The sequence below is a fragment of the Haliotis asinina genome, chromosome 16, assembly GCF_037392515.1.
Source record: "Haliotis asinina isolate JCU_RB_2024 chromosome 16, JCU_Hal_asi_v2, whole genome shotgun sequence".
NCBI classification, from domain to species: Eukaryota; Metazoa; Mollusca; class Gastropoda; order Lepetellida; family Haliotidae; genus Haliotis; species Haliotis asinina.
In genome coordinates this window covers 13771835-13788212 of record NC_090295.1, presented here as the reverse complement: position 1 = coordinate 13788212, position 16378 = coordinate 13771835, and the positions used below count along the sequence as shown (strand labels likewise).

The 16378-nt window shown below is 44.1% G+C and overlaps 19 non-coding genes across 19 annotated transcripts; all 19 read right to left on the bottom strand.

Annotated features, from left to right (window-relative positions):
- Positions 1 to 1229: 1229 nt before the first annotated feature.
- Trnar-ucu (transfer RNA arginine (anticodon UCU)) lies at positions 1230 to 1302 on the bottom strand. Its single transcript has one exon. It is a non-coding gene; the product is annotated as a tRNA-Arg (tRNA).
- A 903-nt stretch (positions 1303 to 2205) lies between these two features.
- Positions 2206 to 2278, bottom strand: Trnar-ucu (transfer RNA arginine (anticodon UCU)). Its single transcript has one exon. It is a non-coding gene; the product is annotated as a tRNA-Arg (tRNA).
- Positions 2279 to 4808: 2530 nt separating this feature from the next.
- Positions 4809 to 4881, bottom strand: Trnar-ucu (transfer RNA arginine (anticodon UCU)). The gene has a single exon. It is a non-coding gene; the product is annotated as a tRNA-Arg (tRNA).
- A 252-nt stretch (positions 4882 to 5133) lies between these two features.
- Positions 5134 to 5206, bottom strand: Trnar-ucu (transfer RNA arginine (anticodon UCU)). The gene has a single exon. It is a non-coding gene; the product is annotated as a tRNA-Arg (tRNA).
- A 252-nt stretch (positions 5207 to 5458) lies between these two features.
- Positions 5459 to 5531, bottom strand: Trnar-ucu (transfer RNA arginine (anticodon UCU)). The gene has a single exon. It is a non-coding gene; the product is annotated as a tRNA-Arg (tRNA).
- A 578-nt stretch (positions 5532 to 6109) lies between these two features.
- Positions 6110 to 6182, bottom strand: Trnar-ucu (transfer RNA arginine (anticodon UCU)). Its single transcript has one exon. It is a non-coding gene; the product is annotated as a tRNA-Arg (tRNA).
- A 1229-nt stretch (positions 6183 to 7411) lies between these two features.
- Positions 7412 to 7484, bottom strand: Trnar-ucu (transfer RNA arginine (anticodon UCU)). The gene has a single exon. It is a non-coding gene; the product is annotated as a tRNA-Arg (tRNA).
- A 578-nt stretch (positions 7485 to 8062) lies between these two features.
- On the bottom strand, positions 8063 to 8135 carry Trnar-ucu (transfer RNA arginine (anticodon UCU)). Its single transcript has one exon. It is a non-coding gene; the product is annotated as a tRNA-Arg (tRNA).
- Positions 8136 to 9364: 1229 nt separating this feature from the next.
- On the bottom strand, positions 9365 to 9437 carry Trnar-ucu (transfer RNA arginine (anticodon UCU)). The gene has a single exon. It is a non-coding gene; the product is annotated as a tRNA-Arg (tRNA).
- Positions 9438 to 9689: 252 nt separating this feature from the next.
- Trnar-ucu (transfer RNA arginine (anticodon UCU)) lies at positions 9690 to 9762 on the bottom strand. Its single transcript has one exon. It is a non-coding gene; the product is annotated as a tRNA-Arg (tRNA).
- Positions 9763 to 10014: 252 nt separating this feature from the next.
- On the bottom strand, positions 10015 to 10087 carry Trnar-ucu (transfer RNA arginine (anticodon UCU)). Its single transcript has one exon. It is a non-coding gene; the product is annotated as a tRNA-Arg (tRNA).
- A 903-nt stretch (positions 10088 to 10990) lies between these two features.
- Positions 10991 to 11063, bottom strand: Trnar-ucu (transfer RNA arginine (anticodon UCU)). Its single transcript has one exon. It is a non-coding gene; the product is annotated as a tRNA-Arg (tRNA).
- A 253-nt stretch (positions 11064 to 11316) lies between these two features.
- Trnar-ucu (transfer RNA arginine (anticodon UCU)) lies at positions 11317 to 11389 on the bottom strand. Its single transcript has one exon. It is a non-coding gene; the product is annotated as a tRNA-Arg (tRNA).
- Positions 11390 to 11641: 252 nt separating this feature from the next.
- Positions 11642 to 11714, bottom strand: Trnar-ucu (transfer RNA arginine (anticodon UCU)). Its single transcript has one exon. It is a non-coding gene; the product is annotated as a tRNA-Arg (tRNA).
- A 904-nt stretch (positions 11715 to 12618) lies between these two features.
- Positions 12619 to 12691, bottom strand: Trnar-ucu (transfer RNA arginine (anticodon UCU)). The gene has a single exon. It is a non-coding gene; the product is annotated as a tRNA-Arg (tRNA).
- Positions 12692 to 12943: 252 nt separating this feature from the next.
- Trnar-ucu (transfer RNA arginine (anticodon UCU)) lies at positions 12944 to 13016 on the bottom strand. The gene has a single exon. It is a non-coding gene; the product is annotated as a tRNA-Arg (tRNA).
- Positions 13017 to 13268: 252 nt separating this feature from the next.
- Trnar-ucu (transfer RNA arginine (anticodon UCU)) lies at positions 13269 to 13341 on the bottom strand. The gene has a single exon. It is a non-coding gene; the product is annotated as a tRNA-Arg (tRNA).
- Positions 13342 to 15035: 1694 nt separating this feature from the next.
- Trnar-ucu (transfer RNA arginine (anticodon UCU)) lies at positions 15036 to 15108 on the bottom strand. Its single transcript has one exon. It is a non-coding gene; the product is annotated as a tRNA-Arg (tRNA).
- Positions 15109 to 16010: 902 nt separating this feature from the next.
- Positions 16011 to 16083, bottom strand: Trnar-ucu (transfer RNA arginine (anticodon UCU)). Its single transcript has one exon. It is a non-coding gene; the product is annotated as a tRNA-Arg (tRNA).
- Positions 16084 to 16378: the final 295 nt, after the last annotated feature.

Here is a 16378-nt window from a genome sequence, read left to right as displayed (position 1 = left end):
TACCAACGACCAGGACATTTTGATGAAACGTTCTACCATGCCATATATTCCTTTCACTCATAGCGAACACCAAAACACTTGTGGATAGTGATATTATACCACAAAGTAGGTAAAAGGCCGTAGGAGGAAATGGCAGGGGACCCTCATTTGTCAGCTTAAGTGATGATATGAAGAGGATAGTCATTAAAACACAAAGTGAAGGCATTTGGTCAAAAAGTCCGTTTCCAAAATAAAGTGCTAAAAACGTTGCTGCATCCCTGGTGGGATTCGAACCCACTGTGTCTGGATTAGAAGTCCAGCGCGCTATCCCCTGCGCTACAGGAACCTACCAACGACCAGGACATTTTGATGAAACGTTCTACCATGTCATATATTCCTTTCACTCATAGCGAACACCAAAACACTTGTGGATAGTGATATTATACCACAAAATAGGTAAAAGGCCGTAGGAGGAAATGGCAGGGGACCCACATTTGTCAGTTTAAGTGATGATATGAAGAGGATGGTCATTAAAACACAAAGTGAAGGCATTTGGTCAAAAAATCTGTTTCCAAAATAAAGTGCTAAAAACGTTGCTGCATCCCTGGTGGGATTCGAACCCATGGCCTCTGGATTAGAAGTCCAGCGCGCTATCCCCTGCGCTACAGGGACCTAACAACGACTAGGACATTTTGATGAAACGTTCTACCATGACATATATTCCTTTCACTCATAGCGAACACCAAAACACTTGTGGATAGTGATATTATACCACAAAGTAGGTAAAGGCCGTAGGAGGAAATGGCAGGGGACCCTCATTTGTCAGTTTAAGTGATGATATGAAGAGGATGGTCATTAAAACACAAAGTGAAGGCATTTGGTCAAAAAATCCGTTTCCAAAATAAAGTGCTAGAAACGTTGCTGCATCCCTGGTGGGACTCGAACCCACGGCCTCTGGATTAGAAGTCCAGCGCGCTATGCCCTGCGCTACAGGGACCTACCAACGACCAGGACATTTTGATGAAACGTTCTACCATGTCATATATTCCTTTCACTCATAGCGAACACCAAAACACTTGTGGATAGTGATATTATACCACATAATAGGTAAAAGGCCGTAGGAGGAAATGGCAGGGGACCCTCATTTGTCAGTTTAAGTGATGATATGAAGAGGATGGTCATTAAAACACAAAGTGAAGGCATTTGGTCAAAAAATCCGTTTCCAAAATAAAGTGCCAAAAAAGTTGCTGCATCCCTGGTGGGATTCGAACCCACGGCCTCTGGATTAGAAGTCCAGCGCGCTATCCCCTGCGCTACAGGGACCTACCAACGACCAGGACATTTTGATGAAACGGTCTTCCATGGCATATATTCCTTTCACTCATAGCGAACACCAAAACACCTGTGGATAGTGATATTATACCACAAAGTAGGTAAAGGCCGTAGGAGGAAATGGCAGGGGACCCTCATTTGTCAGTTTAAGTGATGATATGAAGAGGATGGTCATTAAAACACAAAGTGAAGGCATTTGGTCAAAAAATCCGTTTCCAAAGTAAAGTGCTAAAAACGTTGCTGCATCCCTGGTGGGATTCGAACCCATGGCCTCTGGATTAGAAGTCCAGCGCGCTATCCCCTGCGCTACAGGGACCTAACAACGACTAGGACATTTTGATGAAACGTTCTACCATGACATATATTCCTTTCACTCATAGCGAACACCAAAACACTTGTGGATAGTGATATTATACCACAAAGTAGGTAAAGGCCGTAGGAGGAAATGGCAGGGGACCCTCATTTGTCAGTTTAAGTGATGATATGAAGAGGATGGTCATTAAAACACAAAGTGAAGGCATTTGGTCAAAAAATCCGTTTCCAAAATAAAGTGCTAGAAACGTTGCTGCATCCCTGGTGGGACTCGAACCCACGGCCTCTGGATTAGAAGTCCAGCGCGCTATGCCCTGCGCTACAGGGACCTACCAACGACCAGGACATTTTGATGAAACGTTCTACCATGTCATATATTCCTTTCACTCATAGCGAACACCAAAACACTTGTGGATAGTGATATTATACCACATAATAGGTAAAAGGCCGTAGGAGGAAATGGCAGGGGACCCTCATTTGTCAGTTTAAGTGATGATATGAAGAGGATGGTCATTAAAACACAAAGTGAAGGCATTTGGTCAAAAAATCCGTTTCCAAAATAAAGTGCCAAAAAAGTTGCTGCATCCCTGGTGGGATTCGAACCCACGGCCTCTGGATTAGAAGTCCAGCGCGCTATCCCCTGCGCTACAGGGACCTACCAACGACCAGGACATTTTGATGAAACGGTCTTCCATGGCATATATTCCTTTCACTCATAGCGAACACCAAAACACCTGTGGATAGTGATATTATACCACAAAGTAGGTAAAGGCCGTAGGAGGAAATGGCAGGGGACCCTCATTTGTCAGTTTAAGTGATGATATGAAGAGGATGGTCATTAAAACACAAAGTGAAGGCATTTGGTCAAAAAATCCGTTTCCAAAGTAAAGTGCTAAAAACGTTGCTGCATCCCTGGTGGGATTCGAACCCACGGCGTCTGGATTAGAAGTCCAGCGCGCTATTCCCTGCGCTACAGGGACCTACCAACGACCAGGACATTTTGATGAAACGTTCTACCATGCCATATATTCCTTTCACTCATAGCGAACACCAAAACACTTGTGGATAGTGATATTATACCACAAAGTAGGTAAAGGCCGTAGGAGGAAATGGCAGGGGACCCTCATTTGTCAGTGTCAGTGATGATATGAAGAGGATGGTCATTAAAACACAAAGTGAAGGCATTTGGTCAAAAAATCTGTTTCCAAAATAAAGTGCTAAAAACGTTGCTGCATCCCTGGTGGGATTCGAACCCATGGCCTCTGGATTAGAAGTCCAGCGCGCTATCCCCTGCGCTACAGGGACCTACCAACGACTAGGACATTTTGATGAAACGTTATACCATGACATATATTCCTTTCACTCATAGCGAACACCAAAACACTTGTGGATAGTGATATTATACCACAAAGTAGGTAAAAGCCGTAGGAGGAAATGGCAGGGGACCCTCATTTCTCAGTTGAAGTGATGATATAAAGAGGATGGTCATTAAAACGCAAAGTGAAGGCATTTGGTCAAAACATCCGTTTCCAAAATAAAGTGCTAAAAACGTTGCTGCATCCGTGGTGGGACTCGAACCCACGGCCTCTGGATTAGAAGTCCAGCGCGCTATGCCCTGCGCTACAGGGACCTACCAACGACCAGGACATTTTGATGAAACGTTCTACCATGCCATATATTCCTTTCACTCATAGCGAACACCAAAACACTTGTGGATAGTGATATTATACCACAAAGTAGGTAAAAGGCCGTAGGAGGAAATGGCAGGGGACCCTCATTTGTCAGCTTAAGTGATGATATGAAGAGGATAGTCATTAAAACACAAAGTGAAGGCATTTGGTCAAAAAATCCGTTTCCAAAATAAAGTGCTAAAAACGTTGCTGCATCCCTGGTGGGATTCGAACCCACTGTGTCTGGATTAGAAGTCCAGCGCGCTATCCCCTGCGCTACAGGAACCTACCAACGACCAGGACATTTTGATGAAACGTTCTACCATGTCATATATTCCTTTCACTCATAGCGAACACCAAAACACTTGTGGATAGTGATATTATACCACAAAGTAGGTAAAAGGCCGTAGGAGGAAATGGCAGGGGACCCACATTTGTCAGTTTAAGTGATGATATGAAGAGGATGGTCATTAAAACACAAAGTGAAGGCATTTGGTCAAAAAATCTGTTTCCAAAATAAAGTGCTAAAAACGTTGCTGCATCCCTGGTGGGATTCGAACCCATGGCCTCTGGATTAGAAGTCCAGCGCGCTATCCCCTGCGCTACAGGGACCTAACAACGACTAGGACATTTTGATGAAACGTTCTACCATGACATATATTCCTTTCACTCATAGCGAACACCAAAACACTTGTGGATAGTGATATTATACCACAAAGTAGGTAAAAGCCGTAGGAGGAAATGGCAGGGGACCCTCATTTCTCAGTTGAAGTGATGATATAAAGAGGATGGTCATTAAAACGCAAAGTGAAGGCATTTGGTCAAAACATCCGTTTCCAAAATAAAGTGCTAAAAACGTTGCTGCATCCGTGGTGGGACTCGAACCCACGGCCTCTGGATTAGAAGTCCAGCGCCCTATGCACTGCGCTACAGGGACCTACCAACGACCAGGACATTTTGATGAAACGTTCTACCATGCCATATATTCCTTTCACTCATAGCGAACACCAAAACACTTGTGGATAGTGATATTATACCACAAAGTAGGTAAAAGGCCGTAGGAGGAAATGGCAGGGGACCCTCATTTGTCAGCTTAAGTGATGATATGAAGAGGATAGTCATTAAAACACAAAGTGAAGGCATTTGGTCAAAAAATCCGTTTCCAAAATAAAGTGCTAAAAACGTTGCTGCATCCCTGGTGGGATTCGAACCCACTGTGTCTGGATTAGAAGTCCAGCGCGCTATCCCCTGCGCTACAGGAACCTACCAACGACCAGGACATTTTGATGAAACGTTCTACCATGTCATATATTCCTTTCACTCATAGCGAACACCAAAACACTTGTGGATAGTGATATTATACCACAAAGTAGGTAAAGGCCGTAGGAGGAAATGGCAGGGGACCCTCATTTGTCAGTGTCAGTGATGATATGAAGAGGATGGTCATTAAAACACAAAGTGAAGGCATTTGGTCAAAAAATCCGTTTCCAAAATAAAGTGCTAAAAACGTTGCTGCATCCCTGGTGGGATTCGAACCCACGGCCTCTGGATTAGAAGTCCAGCGCGCTATCCCCTGCGCTACAGGGACCTACCAACGACCAGGACATTTTGATGAAACTTTCTACCATGTCATATATTCCTTTCACTCATAGCGAACACCAAAACACTTGTGGATAGTGATATTATACGACAATGTAGGTAAAGGCCGTAGGAGGAAATGGCAGGGGACCCTCATTTGTCAGTGTCAGTGATGATATGAAGAGGATGGTCATTAAAACACAAAGTGAAGGCATTTGGTCAAAAAATCTGTTTCCAAAATAAAGTGCTAAAAATGTTGCTGCATCCCTGGTGGGATTCGAACCCACGGCCTCTGGATTAGAAGTCCAGCGCGCTATCCCCTGCGCTACAGGGACCTACCAACGACCAGGACATTTTGATGAAACGTTCTACCATGCCATATATTCCTTTCACTCATAGCGAACACCAAAACACTTGTGGATAGTGATATTATACCACAATGTATGTAAAAGCCGTAGGAGGAAATGGCAGGGGACCCTCATTTGTCAGTGTCTGTGATGATATAAAGAGGATGGTCATTAAAACGCAAAGTGAAGGCATTTGGTAAAAAAATCCGTTTCCAAAATAAAGTGCTAAAAACGTTGCTGCATCCCTGGTGGGATTCGAACCCACGGCCTCTGGATTAGAAGTCCAGCGCGCTATCCCCTGCGCTACAGGGACCTACCAACGACCAGGACATTTTGATTAAACGTTCTACCATGACATATATTCCTTTCACTCATAGCGAACACCAAAACACTTGTGGATAGTGACATTATACCACAAAGTAGGTAAAGGCCGTAGGAGGAAATGGCAGGGGACCCTCATTTGTCAGTTTAAGTGATGATATGAAGAGGATGGTCATTAAAACACAAAGTGAAGGCATTTGGTCAAAAAATCCGTTTCCAAAATAAAGTGCTAGAAACGTTGCTGCATCCCTGGTGGGACTCGAACCCACGGCCTCTGGATTAGAAGTCCAGCGCGCTATCCCCTGCGCTACAGGGACCTACCAACGACCAGGACATTTTGATGAAACGTTCTACCATGTCATATATTCCTTTCACTCATAGCGAACACCAAAACACTTGTGGATAGTGATATTATACCACATAATAGGTAAAAAGCCGTAGGAGGAAATGGCAGGGGACTCTCATTTGTCAGTTTAAGTGATGATATGAAGAGGATGGTCATTAAAACACAAAGTGAAGGCATTTGGTCAAAAAATCCGTTTCCAAAATAAAGTGCTAAAAACGTTGCTGCATCCCTGGTGGGATTCGAACCCACGGCCTCTGGATTAGAAGTCCAGCGCGCTATCCCCTGCGCTACAGGGACCTACCAACGACCAGGACATTTTGATGAAACGTTCTAAAATGCCATATATTCCTTTCACTCATAGCGAACACCAAAACACTTGTGGATAGTGATATTATACCACAAAGTAGGTAAAAGGCCGTAGGAGGAAATGGCAGGGGACCCACATTTGTCAGTTTAAGTGATGATATGAAGAGGATGGTCATTAAAACACAAAGTGAAGGCATTTGGTCAAAAAATCTGTTTCCAAAATAAAGTGCTAAAAACGTTGCTGCATCCCTGGTGGGATTCGAACCCATGGCCTCTGGATTAGAAGTCCAGCGCGCTATCCCCTGCGCTACAGGGACCTAACAAGGACTAGGACATTTTGATGAAACGTTCTACCATGACATATATTCCTTTCACTCATAGCGAACACCAAAACACTTGTGGATAGTGATATTATACCACAAAGTAGGTAAAAGCCGTAGGAGGAAATGGCAGGGGACCCTCATTTCTCAGTTGAAGTGATGATATAAAGAGGATGGTCATTAAAACGCAAAGTGAAGGCATTTGGTCAAAACATCCGTTTCCAAAATAAAGTGCTAAAAACGTTGGTGCATCCGTGGTGGGACTCGAACCCACGGCCTCTGGATTAGAAGTCCAGCGCCCTATGCACTGCGCTACAGGGACCTACCAACGACCAGGACATTTTGATGAAACGTTCTACCATGCCATATATTCCTTTCACTCATAGCGAACACCAAAACACTTCTGGATAGTGATATTATACCACAAAGTAGGTAAAAGGCCGTAGGAGGAAATGGCAGGGGACCCTCATTTGTCAGCTTAAGTGATGATATGAAGAGGATAGTCATTAAAACACAAAGTGAAGGCATTTGGTCAAAAAATCCGTTTCCAAAATAAAGTGCTAAAAACGTTGCTGCATCCCTGGTGGGATTCGAACCCACTGTGTCTGGATTAGAAGTCCAGCGCGCTATCCCCTGCGCTACAGGAACCTACCAACGACCAGGACATTTTGATGAAACGTTCTACCATGTCATATATTCCTTTCACTCATAGCGAACACCAAAACACTTGTGGATAGTGATATTATACCACAATGTATGTAAAAGCCGTAGGAGGAAATGGCAGGGGACCCTCATTTGTCAGTGTCTGTGATGATATAAAGAGGATGGTCATTAAAACGCAAAGTGAAGGCATTTGGTAAAAAAATCCGTTTCCAAAATAAAGTGCTAAAAACGTTGCTGCATCCCTGGTGGGATTCGAACCCACGGCCTCTGGATTAGAAGTCCAGCGCGCTATCCCCTGCGCTACAGGGACCTACCAACGACCAGGACATTTTGATTAAACGTTCTACCATGACATATATTCCTTTCACTCATAGCGAACACCAAAACACTTGTGGATAGTGACATTATACCACAAAGTAGGTAAAGGCCGTAGGAGGAAATGGCAGGGGACCCTCATTTGTCAGTTTAAGTGATGATATGAAGAGGATGGTCATTAAAACACAAAGTGAAGGCATTTGGTCAAAAAATCCGTTTCCAAAATAAAGTGCTAGAAACGTTGCTGCATCCCTGGTGGGACTCGAACCCACGGCCTCTGGATTAGAAGTCCAGCGCGCTATCCCCTGCGCTACAGGGACCTACCAACGACCAGGACATTTTGATGAAACGTTCTACCATGTCATATATTCCTTTCACTCATAGCGAACACCAAAACACTTGTGGATAGTGATATTATACCACATAATAGGTAAAAAGCCGTAGGAGGAAATGGCAGGGGACTCTCATTTGTCAGTTTAAGTGATGATATGAAGAGGATGGTCATTAAAACACAAAGTGAAGGCATTTGGTCAAAAAATCCGTTTCCAAAATAAAGTGCTAAAAACGTTGCTGCATCCCTGGTGGGATTCGAACCCACGGCCTCTGGATTAGAAGTCCAGCGCGCTATCCCCTGCGCTACAGGGACCTACCAACGACCAGGACATTTTGATGAAACGTTCTAAAATGCCATATATTCCTTTCACTCATAGCGAACACCAAAACACTTGTGGATAGTGATATTATACCACAAAGTAGGTAAAAGGCCGTAGGAGGAAATGGCAGGGGACCCACATTTGTCAGTTTAAGTGATGATATGAAGAGGATGGTCATTAAAACACAAAGTGAAGGCATTTGGTCAAAAAATCTGTTTCCAAAATAAAGTGCTAAAAACGTTGCTGCATCCCTGGTGGGATTCGAACCCATGGCCTCTGGATTAGAAGTCCAGCGCGCTATCCCCTGCGCTACAGGGACCTAACAACGACTAGGACATTTTGATGAAACGTTCTACCATGACATATATTCCTTTCACTCATAGCGAACACCAAAACACTTGTGGATAGTGATATTATACCACAAAGTAGGTAAAAGCCGTAGGAGGAAATGGCAGGGGACCCTCATTTCTCAGTTGAAGTGATGATATAAAGAGGATGGTCATTAAAACGCAAAGTGAAGGCATTTGGTCAAAACATCCGTTTCCAAAATAAAGTGCTAAAAACGTTGCTGCATCCGTGGTGGGACTCGAACCCACGGCCTCTGGATTAGAAGTCCAGCGCCCTATGCACTGCGCTACAGGGACCTACCAACGACCAGGACATTTTGATGAAACGTTCTACCATGCCATATATTCCTTTCACTCATAGCGAACACCAAAACACTTCTGGATAGTGATATTATACCACAAAGTAGGTAAAAGGCCGTAGGAGGAAATGGCAGGGGACCCTCATTTGTCAGCTTAAGTGATGATATGAAGAGGATAGTCATTAAAACACAAAGTGAAGGCATTTGGTCAAAAAATCCGTTTCCAAAATAAAGTGCTAAAAACGTTGGTGCATCCCTGGTGGGATTCGAACCCACTGTGTCTGGATTAGAAGTCCAGCGCGCTATCCCCTGCGCTACAGGAACCTACCAACGACCAGGACATTTTGATGAAACGTTCTACCATGTCATATATTCCTTTCACTCATAGCGAACACCAAAACACTTGTGGATAGTGATATTATACCACAAAGTAGGTAAAGGCCGTAGGAGGAAATGGCAGGGGACCCTCATTTGTCAGTGTCAGTGATGATATGAAGAGGATGGTCATTAAAACACAAAGTGAAGGCATTTGGTCAAAAAATCCGTTTCCAAAATAAAGTGCTAAAAACGTTGCTGCATCCCTGGTGGGATTCGAACCCACGGCCTCTGGATTAGAAGTCCAGCGCGCTATCCCCTGCGCTACAGGGACCTACCAACGACCAGGACATTTTGATGAAACTTTCTACCATGTCATATATTCCTTTCACTCATAGCGAACACCAAAACACTTGTGGATAGTGATATTATACGACAATGTAGGTAAAGGCCGTAGGAGGAAATGGCAGGGGACCCTCATTTGTCAGTGTCAGTGATGATATGAAGAGGATGGTCATTAAAACACAAAGTGAAGGCATTTGGTCAAAAAATCTGTTTCCAAAATAAAGTGCTAAAAATGTTGCTGCATCCCTGGTGGGATTCGAACCCACGGCCTCTGGATTAGAAGTCCAGCGCGCTATCCCCTGCGCTACAGGGACCTACCAACGACCAGGACATTTTGATGAAAAGTTCTACCATGCCATATATTCCTTTCACTCATAGCGAACACCAAAACACTTGTGGATAGTGATATTATACCACAATGTATGTAAAAGCCGTAGGAGGAAATGGCAGGGGACCCTCATTTGTCAGTGTCTGTGATGATATAAAGAGGATGGTCATTAAAACGCAAAGTGAAGGCATTTGGTAAAAAAATCCGTTTCCAAAATAAAGTGCTAAAAACGTTGCTGCATCCCTGGTGGGATTCGAACCCACGGCCTCTGGATTAGAAGTCCAGCGCGCTATCCCCTGCGCTACAGGGACCTACCAACGACCAGGACATTTTGATTAAACGTTCTACCATGACATATATTCCTTTCACTCATAGCGAACACCAAAACACTTGTGGATAGTGACATTATACCACAAAGTAGGTAAAGGCCGTAGGAGGAAATGGCAGGGGACCCTCATTTGTCAGTTTAAGTGATGATATGAAGAGGATGGTCATTAAAACACAAAGTGAAGCCATTTGGTCAAAAAATCCGTTTCCAAAATAAAGTGCTAGAAACGTTGCTGCATCCCTGGTGGGACTCGAACCCACGGCCTCTGGATTAGAAGTCCAGCGCGCTATCCCCTGCGCTACAGGGACCTACCAACGACCAGGACATTTTGATGAAACGTTCTACCATGTCATATATTCCTTTCACTCATAGCGAACACCAAAACACTTGTGGATAGTGATATTATACCACATAATAGGTAAAAAGCCGTAGGAGGAAATGGCAGGGGACTCTCATTTGTCAGTTTAAGTGATGATATGAAGAGGATGGTCATTAAAACACAAAGTGAAGGCATTTGGTCAAAAAATCCGTTTCCAAAATAAAGTGCTAAAAAAGTTGCTGCATCCCTGGTGGGATTCGAACCCACGGTCTCTGGATTAGAAGTCCAGCGCGCTATCCCCTGCGCTACAGGGACCTACCAACGACCAGGACATTTTGATGAAACGTTCTACCATGCCATATATTCCTTTCACTCATAGCGAACACCAAAACACTTGTGGATAGTGATATTATACCACAAAGTAGGTAAAGGCCGTAGGAGGAAATGGCAGGGGACCCTCATTTGTCAGTTTAAGTGATGATATGAAGAGGATGGTCATTAAAACACAAAGTGAAGGCATTTGGTCAAAAAATCCGTTTCCAAAATAAAGTGCTAAAAACGTTGCTGCATCCCTGGTGGGATTCGAACCCACGGCCTCTGGATTAGAAGTCCAGCGCGCTATCCCCTGCGCTACAGGGACCTACCAACGACCAGGACATTTTGATGAAACGTTCTAAAATGCCATATATTCCTTTCACTCATAGCGAACACCAAAACACTTGTGGATAGTGATATTATACCACAAAGTAGGTAAAAGGCCGTAGGAGGAAATGGCAGGGGACCCTCATTTGTCAGTGTCAGTGATCATAAAAAGAGGATGGTCATTAAAACACAAAGTGAAGGCATTTGGTCAAGAAATCTGTTTCCAAAATAAAGTGCTAAAAACGTTGCTGCATCCCTGGTGGGATTCGAACCCACGGCCTCTGGATTAGAAGTCCAGCGCGCTATCCCCTGCGCTACAGGGACCTACCAACGAACAGGACATTTTGATGAAACGTTCTACCATGCCATATATTCCTTTCACTCATAGCGAACACCAAAACACTTGTGGATAGTGATATTATACCACAAAGTAGGTAAAGGCCGTAGGAGGAAATGGCAGGGGACCCTCATTTGTCAGTTTAAGTGATGATGTGAAGAGGATGGTCATTAAAACACAAAGTGAAGGCATTTGGTCAAAAAATCCGTTTCCAAAATAAAGTGCTAAAAACGTTGCTGCATCCCTGGTGGGATTCGAACCCACGGCCTCTGGATTAGAAGTCCAGCGCGCTATCCCCTGCGCTACAGGGACCTACCAACGACCAGGACATTTTGATGAAACGTTCTACCATGCCATATATTCCTTTCACTCATAGCGAACACCAAAACACTTGTGGATAGTGATATTATACCACAATGTATGTAAAAGGCCGTAGGAGGAAATGGCAGGGGACCCTCATTTGTCAGTGTCAGTGATGATATAAAGAGGATGGTCATTGAAACACAAAGTGAAGGCATTTGGTCAAAAAATCCGTTTCCAAAATAAAGTGCTAAAAACGTTGCTGCATCCGTGGTGGGATTCGAACCCACGGCCTCTGGATTAGAAGTCCAGCGCGCTATCCCCTGCGCTACAGGGACCTACCAACGACCAGGACATTTTGATGAAACGTTCTACCATGCCATATATTCCTTTCACTCATAGCGAACACCAAAACACTTCTGGATAGTGATATTATACCACAAAGTAGGTAAAGGCCGTAGGAGGAAATGGCAGGGGACCCTCATTTGTCAGTTTAAGTGATGATGTGAAGAGGATGGTCATTAAAACACAAAGTGAAGACATTTGGTCAAAAAATCCGTTTCCAAAATAAAGTGCTAAAAACGTTGCTGCATCCCTGGTGGGATACGAACCCACGGCCTCTGGATTAGAAGTCCAGCGCGCTATCCCCTGCGCTACAGGGACCTACCAACGACCAGGACATTTTGATGAAACGTTCTACCATGTCAAATATTCCTTTCACTCATAGCGAACACCAAAACACTTGTGGATAGTGATATTATACCACAAAATAGGTAAAAGGCCGTAGGAGGAAATGGCAGGGGACCATCATTTGTCAGTCTAAGTGATGATATGAAGAGGATGGTCATTAAAACACAAAGTGAAGGCATTTGGTCAAAAAATCCGTTTCCAAAATAAAGTGCTAAAAACGTTGCTGCATCCCTGGTGGGATTCGAACCCACGGCCTCTGGATTAGAAGTCCAGCGCGCTATCCCCTGCGCTACAGGGACCTACCAACGACCAGGACATTTTGATGAAACGTTCTACCATGCCATATATTCCTTTCACTCATAGCGAACACCAAAACACTTGTGGATAGTGATATTATACCACAAAGTAGGTAACGGCCGTAGGAGGAAATGGCAGGGGACCCTCATTTGTCAGTTTAAGTGATGATATGAAGAGGATGGTCATTAAAACACAAAGTGAAGGCATTTGGTCAAAAAATCCGTTTCCAAAATAAAGTGCTAAAAACGTTGCTGCATCCCTGGTGGGATTCGAACCCACGGCCTCTGGATTAGAAGTCCAGCGCGCTATCCCCTGCGCTACAGGGACCTACCAACGACCAGGACATTTTGATGAAACTTTCTACCATGCCATATATTCCTTTCACTCATAGCGAATACCAAAACACTTGTGGATAGTGATATTATACCACAATGTAGGTAAAGGCCGTAGGAGGAAATGGCAGGGGACCCTCATTTGTCAGTGTCAGTGATGATATGAAGAGGATGGTCATTAAAACACAAAGTGAAGGCATTTGGTCAAAAAATCTGTTTCCAAAATAAAGTGCTAAAAACGTTGCTGCATCCCTGGTGGGATTCGAACCCACGGCCTCTGGATTAGAAGTCCAGCGCGCTATCCCCTGCGCTACAGGGACCTACCAACGACCAGGACATTTTGATGAAACGTTCTACAATGCCATATATTCCTTTCACTCATAGCGAACACCAAAACACTTGTGGATAGTGATATTATACCACAAAGTAGGTAAAAGCCGTAGGAGGAAATGGCAGGGGACCCTCATTTCTCAGTGTCAGTGATGATATAAAGAGGATGGTCATTAAAACACAAAGTGAAGGCATTTGGTCAAGAAATCCGTTTCCAAAATAAAGTGCTAAAAACGTTGCTGCATCCCTGGTGGGATTCGAACCCACGGCATCTGGATCAGAAGTCCAGCGCGCTATCCCCTGCGCTACAGGGACCTACCAACGACCAGGACATTTTGATGAAACGTTCTACCATGCCATATATTCCTTTCACTCATAGCGAACACCAAAACACTTGTGGATAGTGATATTATACCACAAAGTAGGTAAAAGCCGTAGGAGGAAATGGCAGGGGACCCTCATTTCTCAGTGTCAGTGATGATATAAAGAGGATGGTCATTAAAACACAAAGTGAAGGCATTTGGTCAAGAAATCCGTTTCCAAAATAAAGTGCTAAAAACGTTGCTGCATCCCTGGTGGGATTCGAACCCACGGCCTCTGGATTAGAAGTCCAGCGCGCTATCCCATGCGCTACAGGGACCTACCAACGAACAGGACATTTTGATGAAACGTTCTACCATGCCATATATTCCTTTCACTCATAGCGAACACCAAAACACTTGTGGATAGTGATATTATACCACAAAGTAGGTAAAGGCCGTAGGAGGAAATGGCAGGGGACCCTCATTTCTCAGTGTCAGTGATGATATAAAGAGGATGGTCATTAAAACACAAAGTGAAGGCATTTGGTAAAAAAATCCGTTTCTAAAATAAAGTGCTAAAAACGTTGCTGCATCCCTGGTGGGATTCGAACCCACGGCATCTGGATTAGAAGTCCAGCGCGCTATCCCCTGCGCTACAGGGACCTACCAACGACCAGGACATTTTGATGAAACGTTCTACTATGTCATATATTCCTTTCACTCATAACGAAATGGCAGGGGACCCTCATTTGTCAGTTTAAGTGATGATATGAAGAGAATGGTCATTAAAACACAAAGTGAAGGCATTTGGTCAAAAAATCTGTTTTGATGAAACGTTCTACAATGCCATATATTCCTTTCACTCATAGCGAACACCAAAACACTTGTGGATAGTGATATTATACCACAAAGTAGGTAAAGGCCGTAGGAGGAAATGGCAGGGGACCCTCATTTCTCAGTGTCAGTGATGATATAAAGAGGATGGTCATTAAAACACAAAGTGAAGGCATTTGGTCAAGAAATCCGTTTCCAAAATAAAGTGCTTAAAACGTTGCTGCATCCCTGGTGGGATACGAATCCACGGCCTCTGGATTAGAAGTCCAGCGAGCTATCCCCTGCGCTACAGGGACCTACCAACGACCAGGACATTTTGATGAAACGTTCTACCATGCCATATATTCCTTTCACTCATAGCGAACACCAAAACACTTGTGGATAGTGATGTTATACCACAAAGTAGGTAGAAGCCGTAGGAGGAAATGGCAGGGGACCCTCATTTGTCAGTGTCAGTGATGATATAAAGAGGATGGTCATTAAAACGCAAAGTGAAGGCATTTGGTAAAAAAATCCGTTTCCAAAATAAAGTGCTAAAAACGTTGCTGCATCCCTGGTGGGATTCGAACCCACGGCCTCTGGATTAGAAGTCCAGCGCGCTATCCCCTGCGCTACAGGGACCTACCAACGACCAGGACATTTTGATGAAACGTTCTACCATGCCATATATTCCTTTCACTCATAGCGAACACCAAAACACTTGTGGATAGTGATATTATACCACAAAGTAGGTAAAGGCCGTAGGAGGAAATGGCAGGGGACCCTCATTTCTCAGTGTCAGTGATGATATAAAGAGGATGGTCATTAAAACACAAAGTGAAGGCATTTGGTCAAGAAATCCGTTTCCAAAATAAAGTGCTAAAAACGTTGCTGCATCCCTGGTGGGATTCGAACCCACGGCCTCTGGACTAGAAGTCCAGCGCGCTATCCCCTGCGCTACAGGGACCTACCAACGAACAGGACATTTTGATGAAACGTTCTACAATGCCATATATTCCTTTCACTCATAGCGAACACCAAAACACTTGTGGATAGTGATATTATACCACAAAGTAGGTAAAGGCCGTAGGAGGAAATGGCAGGGGACCCTCATTTCTCAGTGTCAGTGATGATATAAAGAGGATGGTCATTAAAACACAAAGTGAAGGCATTTGGTCAAGAAATCCGTTTCCAAAATAAAGTGCTAAAAACGTTGCTGCATCCCTGGTGGGATTCGAACCCACGGCCTCTGGACTAGAAGTCCAGCGCGCTATCCCCTGCGCTACAGGGACCTACCAACGACCAGGACATTTTGATGAAACGTTCTACCATGCCATATATTCCTTTCACTCATAGCGAACACCAAAACACTTGTGGATAGTGATATTATACCACAAAGTAGGTAAAGGCCGTAGGAGGAAATGGCAGGGGACCCTCATTTCTCAGTGTCAGTGATGATATAAAGAGGATGGTCATTAAAACACAAAGTGAAGGCATTTGGTCAAGAAATCCGTTTCCAAAATAAAGTGCTAAAAACGTTGCTGCATCCCTGGTGGGATTCGAACCCACGGCCTCTGGATTAGAAGTCCAGCGCGCTATCCCCTGCGCTACAGGGACCTACCAACGACCAGGACATTTTGATGAAACGTTCTACAATGCCATATATTCCTTTCACTCATAGCGAACACCAAAACACTTGTGGATAGTGATATTATACCACAAAGTAGGTAAAGGCCGTAGGAGGAAATGGCAGGGGACCCTCATTTCTCAGTGTCAGTGATGATATAAAGAGGATGGTCATTAAAACACAAAGTGAAGGCATTTGGTCAAGAAATCCGTTTCCAAAATAAAGTGCTAAAAACGTTGCTGCATCCCTGGTGGGATTCGAACCCACGGCCTCTGGACTAGAAGT